The following is a 7,458-nucleotide window of genomic DNA, read 5'->3' as shown; positions in this document are numbered from 1 at the left end:
ATTTTGATGGTTATTTGAAGCATTGATTTATATTATTCAACATTCGAAAAAAAGAAGACTGAAAGGTGTTGATAGATCAAGTTGGAGCGCCTTGAAAATGATTTTTATAAAAAAAAGTACTTATTTGGCATGCTACTAACCTAAGTATAAATTTAGGGCAAACCTTAAAAGAAATGACCATCTAAAGCTGGTGAATACATAAGCATGGTTTTGTATTGAAAACTAGTCACTGAGTTTGTATAAATGATATCTTTTCATTATAAGTAAATTGTCGTTTGTATCGAAAAATCGTTATTATCGAGTTATGAATATGAAAGTATGTTTACCAATAAAATCCTATATTTCGTAACATGTTTGATGATTTCTATATGAAAAGTATATTCTATTTGAAAATCCTGGTTACCACCGGTATGTATAGTAGTTTTATTTGTTAAAATAAAACCGTAGACTGTGTCTCTAAACCGTAGACTATTTGAAAATCCTGGTTACCTTCCAGTATATAGATATGTAGTTTTATTAATTGAAATAAAACTATAGAAGAAAGAATTTCCATGAACAAAGGTTGGTTATTACTTATTGTGAGTCGTATAACCATACTAATATGACCAGTGACCTCCTTGACGTTTCTTCAGGCGTCGTATGAATAAAAAATTTGTCACCCCAGGCGTGCCCGCCTAACTGTAGCTAACAGTTCAGGTTGGGATTGTCGGTCCCGAATAAATGTATTCACAAATTTCACGCTCTCCCTCCAGGAGACTCTAGTTATACTAGCAGTGAGGATTTATTGGTACCCCGAGGGGCATAATGAAGATCAGACTCACAATCTTGTAATAATTAGTTTACGTATTTTTCGGTTGTTCTCGAGTTCGAAATTGTTTGTAACGGTGTAGAGTACGAATAATTATACATAAATAATTATTTAGCAAGATACTCTAAGTTTGTATTCATAGAAATGGATAAACTAAATCTGACATAGTTTATATGTTTGGCTTTGCGTGAAGTCTGAATCTATAAGACTGTTAATCAAATCCCAAAATATACCTATTATAGTTTAAATGTTTTGTTACCTTCATGTATTGTTTTGGAAACTGTGCAATTATAATTTAGAAAATGTCCCTTATGCTCTGCATATTACAAAAGGGATAAATATGTCTAAATGTTTGATAGAAAACCATTATAATTGTATCAGTTTTTAAGTTATGAAAACTTTTAGGTTTGACTTGTATTCCTCCCCTGAAAACCTGAAAAACTTAGAAAAGCGTAGGGGTACGAACTCACTGTTGGTTGTATGCAGAGGATTGAACTGGACGATTCTTGAGTTGCTCTATGTTGCACTTAACGGAAATCCTAATATCAAATGAATACATATATGTATTTAAATTAGCGATTTCGTTAGATAAGTGTTAGATAAACACTTGGTTTTGGTTAAGGAATGTCATCGGGAATTGGTTGGATCGAGGAAAACAGACTTTTTCCCACGAATGAGCTGTTTACGGCCGTAAAGGGAGTTTACGGCTGTGAACTGGGTTTGCGGTCCATGGGTTTACGGCCCATGGGTTTACGACTGTAAACACTGGACGAGATGTGCGATTTTCGGTGTTTAAGGGTCCTTTCGAGCCTCTTGGAATTATTTTAAGCCTTGTGCAAAGCTCAAAGTAGGATTTAAAGGCCAATATTCGATCTAAAATGGAGTATACAGCCATTGAAGGGTTTACGGGCGCAAACCCATTCCAAGTTTATGATTTGGGTCGATTCCTGGTCCAAAATCAGTGGTTTCTAGTAAACATTGAGCATGTAGGGTACTTACTCACTGAAAGAGGCTTGGAATGTGGTTTTTAGCCACCAAACACTAGTGTGTGTTCTTGGTGAGAGAGAGAGTATCTAGAAAATATGAAGTTATATGGAATGAAACATGGACTCAACACTAGAAAAGGGATTAAAACACAAGAGAAGTGAATAATTACTTACATTCTTGAGTTTTCTTGATCAAACTAGAAATTGTAGAGACACAGTAGAGAGATAAAGCTTCTTAAAGTGTGAAAAGGGTGAAATGAAGGCCACTCTACCCTTATATAGGCTGAGTTTATAGCCACGGGTGGGGGTCCACCAGGCACTGACCGCAAACAGAGTTTACGGCCGTAAACTCGCCCTGGGCCGTGAACTCGTTGCTTTTCTAGGGAATCAAGAGTTTTTTGCGCATTTTCGTTTTCCGACACGTATGTAATTATGACAATAACCCTAGTTTATTTACTTAACCCAAGAATTTTGAAGGAAAATTTAATAAAAAAGTAAATTTTATTAACAGAAGTGGGTTACAATAACGAAACAAATTTCGGGTTGTCACAAAAAAAAAATTCAAACGAAGGGCCCAACCGAGTTCGAACTGCTGACCTCTTGATCTGCAGTCAAATGTCTACCACTGAGCTATGGACCCATTTTGATGGTTATTTGAAGCATTGATTTATATTATTCAACATTCGAAAAAAAAAGACTGAAAGGTGTTGATAGATCAAGTTGGAGCGCCTTGAAAATGATTTTTATATAAAAAAAAAAGTACTTATTTGGCATGCTATTAACCTAAATAAAAATTTTGGATAAACCTTAAAAGAAATGACCATCTAAAGCTGGTGAGTTCATAAGCATGGTTTTGTATTGAAAACTTGTAACTGAGTTTGTATATATGATTTCTTTTCATTATAAGTAAATTGTCGTTTGTATCGAAAAATCGTTATTATCAAGTTATGAATATGAAAGTATGTCTACCAATAAAATCCCATATTTCGTAACACGTTTGATGATTTCTATATGAAAAGTATATTTTGTTTGAAAATCCTGGTTACCACAGGTATGTATAGTAGTTTTATTTGTAAAAGTAAAACCGTAGACTATGTCCCTAAACCGTAGACTGTTTGAAAATCCTGGTTACCTTCCAATAAATAGATATGTAGTTTCATTAATTGAAATAAAACTATAGAAGAAAGAATTTCCATGAACAAAGGTTGGTTATTACTTATTGTGAGTCGTATAACCATGCTAAGATGACCAGTGACCTCCTTGACGTTTCTTCAGGCGTCGTATGAATAAAAAATTTGTCACCCCAGGCGTGTCCGTGTAACTGTAGCTAACAATTCAGGTTGGGATTGTCGGTCCCATATAATTGTATTCACAAATTTCACGCTCTCCCTCCAGGAGAATCTGGTTATACTAACGGTGAGGATTTATTGGTACCCTAAGGGGCATAATGAAGATCAGTGTCACAATCTTGTAATAATTAATTTATGTATTTTTCGGTTGTTCTCGAGTTCGAAATCGTTTGTAACGGTGTAGAGTACGAATAATTATACATAAATAATTATTTAGCAAGATACTCTAAGTTTGTATTCGTAGAAATGGATAAACTAAATCTGACATAGTTTATATGTTTGGCTTTGCATAAAGTCTGAATCTGTAAGACCGGTAAAGAAATCCCAAACAATAACTATTATAGTTTGAATGTTTAGTTACGTTCATGTATTGTTTTGGAAACTATGCAATTATAATTTAGAAAACGTCCCTTATGCTCCGCATATTACAAAAGGGATAAATATGTCTAAATGTTTGATAGAAAACCGTTATAATTGTATCAGTTTTTAAGTTATGAAACCTTTTAGGTTTGACTTCTATTCCCCCCCCCCTAAAAACCTGAAATACTCAGAAAAGCTTAGGGGTATAAACTCACTGCTGGTTTGATGCAGAGGATTGAACTGGACGATTCTTGAGTTGCTCTATGTTGCACTTAACGGAAATCCTAATATTAAATGAATACATATATGTATTTAAATTAGCGATTTCGTTAGATAAGTGTTAGATAAACACTTGGTTTTGGTTAAGGAATGTCATCGGGAATTGGTTGGATCGAGGAAAACAGACTTTTTCCCACGAATGAGCTGTTTACGGCCGTAAAGGGAGTTTACGGCTGTGAACTGGGTTTGTTGTCCATGGGTTTACGGCCCATGGGTTTACGACTGTAAACACTGGACGAGATGTGCGATTTTCGGTGTTTAAGGGTCCTTTCTAGCCTCTTGGAATTATTTTAAGCCTTGTGCAAAGCTCAAAGTAGGATTTAAAGGCCAATATTCGATATAAAATGGAGTTTACGGCCATTGAAGGGTTTACGGACGCAAACCCATTCCAAGTTTATGATTTGGGTCGATTCCTGGTCAAAAATCAGTGGTTTCTAGTAAACATTGAGCATGGAGGGTACCTACTCACTAAAAGTGGCTTGGAATGTGGTTTTTAGCCACCAAACACTAGTGTGTGTTCTTGGTGAGAGAGAGTATCTAGCAAAGATGAAGTTATATGGAATGAAACATGGACTCAACACTAGAAAAGGGATTAAAACACAAGAGAAGTGAATAATTACTTACATTCTTGAGGTTTCTTGATCAAACTCGAAATTGTAGAGACAGAGTAGAGAGAGAAAGCTTCTTAAAGTGTGAAAGGGTGAAATGAAGGCCACTCAACCCTTATATAGGCTGAGTTTATAGCCACGGGTGGGGGTCCACCAGGCACTGACCGCAAACATTGTTTACGGCCGTACACGAGTTTACGGACGTAAACTCGCCCTACGCCGTGAACTCTTTGCTTTTCTAGGAAATCGAGAGTTTTTCGCGCATTTTCGTTTTCCGACATGTATGTAATTATGACAATAACCCTAGTTTATTTACTTAACCCAAGAATTTTGACGGAAAATTTAATAAAAAAGTAACAGAAGTGGGTTACAATAACAAAATAAATTCCGGGTTGTAACAACAAAAATATTCAAACAAAGGGCCCAACCGGGTTCGAACCGGTGACCTCTTGATCTGCAGTCAAATGCTCTACCACTGAGCTATGGACCCATTTTGATGGTTATTTGAAGCATTGATTTATATTATTCAACATTCGAAAAAAAGAAGACTGAAAGGTGTTGATAGATCAAGTTGGAGCGCCTTGAAAATGATTTTTATAAAAAAAAGTACTTATTTGGCATGCTACTAACCTAAGTATAAATTTAGGGCAAACCTTAAAAGAAATGACCATCTAAAGCTGGTGAATACATAAGCATGGCTTTGTATTGAAAACTAGTCACTGCGTTTGTATAAATGATATCTTTTCATTATAAGTAAATTGTCGTTTGTATCGAAAAATCGTTATTATCGAGTTATGAATATGAAAGTATGTTTACCAATAAAATCCTATATTTCGTAACATGTTTGATGATTTCTATATGAAAAGTATATTCTATTTGAAAATCCTGGTTACCACCGGTATGTATAGTAGTTTTATTTGTTAAAATAAAACCGTAGACTGTGTCTCTAAACCGTAGACTGTTTGAAAATCCTGGTTACCTTCCAGTATATAGATATGTAGTTTTATTAATTGAAATAAAACTATAGAAGAAAGAATTTCCATGAACAAAGGTTGGTTATTACTTATTGTGAGTCGTATAACCATACTAATATGACCAGTGACCTCCTTGACGTTTCTTCAGGCGTCGTATGAATAAAAAATTTGTCACCCCAGGCGTGCCCGCCTAACTGTAGCTAACAGTTCAGGTTGGGATTGTCGGTCCCGAATAAATGTATTCACAAATTTCACGCTCTCCCTCTAGGAGACTCTAGTTATACTAGCAGTGAGGATTTATAGGTACCCCGAGGGGCATAATGAAGATCAGACTCACAATCTTGTAATAATTAGTTTACGTATTTTTCGGTTGTTCTCGAGTTCGAAATCGTTTGTAACGGTGTAGAGTACGAATAATTATACATAAATAATTATTTAGCAAGATACTCTAAGTTTGTATTCGTAGAAATGGATAAACTAAATCTGACATAGTTTATATGTTTGGCTTTGCATGAAGTCTGAATCTGTAAGACTGTTAATCAAATCCCAAAATATACCTATTATAGTTTAAATGTTTTGTTACCTTCATGTATTGTTTTGGAAACTGTGCAATTATAATTTAGAAAACGTCCCTTATGCTCTGCATATTACAAAAGGGATAAATATGTCTAAATGTTTGATAGAAAACCATTATAATTGTATCAGTTTTTAAGTTATGAATACTTTTAGGTTTGACTTGTATTCCTCCCCTGAAAACCTGAAAAACTTAGAAAAGCGTAGGGGTACGAACTCACTGTTGGTTGTATGCAGAGGATTGAACTGGACGATTCTTGAGTTGCTATATGTTGCACTTAACGGAAATCCTAATATCAAATGAATACATATATGTATTTAAATTAGCGATTTCGTTAGATAAGTGTTAGATAAACACTTGGTTTTGGTTAAGGAATGTCATCGGGAATTGGTTGGATCGAGGAAAACAGACTTTTTCCCACGAATGAGCTGTTTACGGCCGTAAAGGGAGTTTACGGCTGTGAACTGGGTTTGCGGTCCATGGGTTTACGGCCCATGGGTTTACGACTGTAAACACTGGACGAGATGTGCGATTTTCGGTGTTTAAGGGTCCTTTCTAGCCTCTTGGAATTATTTTAAGCCTTGTGCAAAGCTCAAAGTAGGATTTAAAGGCCAATATTCGATCTAAAATGGAGTTTACGGACATTGAAGGGTTTACGGGCGCAAACCCATTCCAAGTTTATGATTTGGGTCGATTCCTGGTCAAAAATCAGTGGTTTCTAGTAAACATTGAGCATGTAGGGTACTTACTCACTGAAAGAGGCTTGGAATGTGGTTTTTAGCCACCAAACACTAGTGTGTGTTCTTGGTAAGAGAGAGAGTATCTAGCAAAGATGAAGTTATATGGAATGAAACATGGACTCAACACTAGAAAAGGGATTAAAACACAAGAGAAGTGAATAATTACTTACATTGTTGAGGTTTCTTGATCAAACTCGAAATTGTAGAGAGAGAGTAGAGAGAGAAGGCTTCTTAAAGTGTGAAAAGGGTGAAATGAAGGCCACTCAACCCTTATATAGGCTGAGTTTATAGCCACGGGTGGGGGTCCACCAGGCACTGACCGCAAACCACTACTAGAAAAAAGGCCTTTTACGACGCTCATTGCGCGTCGTAAAACGCTCAGACGACGCGCAAATGCGTGTCAAGGAAGGCCCTGTCATAAAGAGAGACGATGCGCATTTACGACGCGCGGTTATGACACGCAATGCGTATCAAGGAAGGCCCTGTCATAAAGGAAGTCGACACGCATTTGCGTGTCGTAACCTTACGACGCGCGTGTTTATGACACGCAATGCGTATCAAGGAAGCCCCTGTCAAGAAAGGCCATGTCATAAATGAAGATGACAGACATTTTTGCGTATCAAGGAAGCCCTTGTCATAAAGGAAGACGACACGCATTTTGCGTGTCATAATTTTAAATATTTTTAAAATTATATATTTTTTGATAGATTTACTAATTTTCATATTAAATAACACATTAAAAGTCTAATAATACAAAATAAAATACCATAAACACTAAGA

General features: G+C 35.9%; 1 non-coding gene across 1 annotated transcript; it reads right to left on the bottom strand.

Moving 5' to 3' along the window:
• Nucleotides 1-4,808: 4,808 nt before the first annotated feature.
• Nucleotides 4,809-4,880, bottom strand: TRNAC-GCA (transfer RNA cysteine (anticodon GCA)). Its single transcript has one exon. It is a non-coding gene; the product is annotated as a tRNA-Cys (tRNA).
• Nucleotides 4,881-7,458: the final 2,578 nt, after the last annotated feature.

This window comes from Lactuca serriola, chromosome 7 (genome assembly GCF_051521515.1).
Source record: "Lactuca serriola cultivar US96UC23 chromosome 7, Lser_US96UC23_V15, whole genome shotgun sequence".
Taxonomy (NCBI): Eukaryota; Viridiplantae; Streptophyta; class Magnoliopsida; order Asterales; family Asteraceae; genus Lactuca; species Lactuca serriola.
Note: the sequence above shows the minus strand (reverse complement) of the source record. Positions and strands in the feature narration are given on the sequence as shown.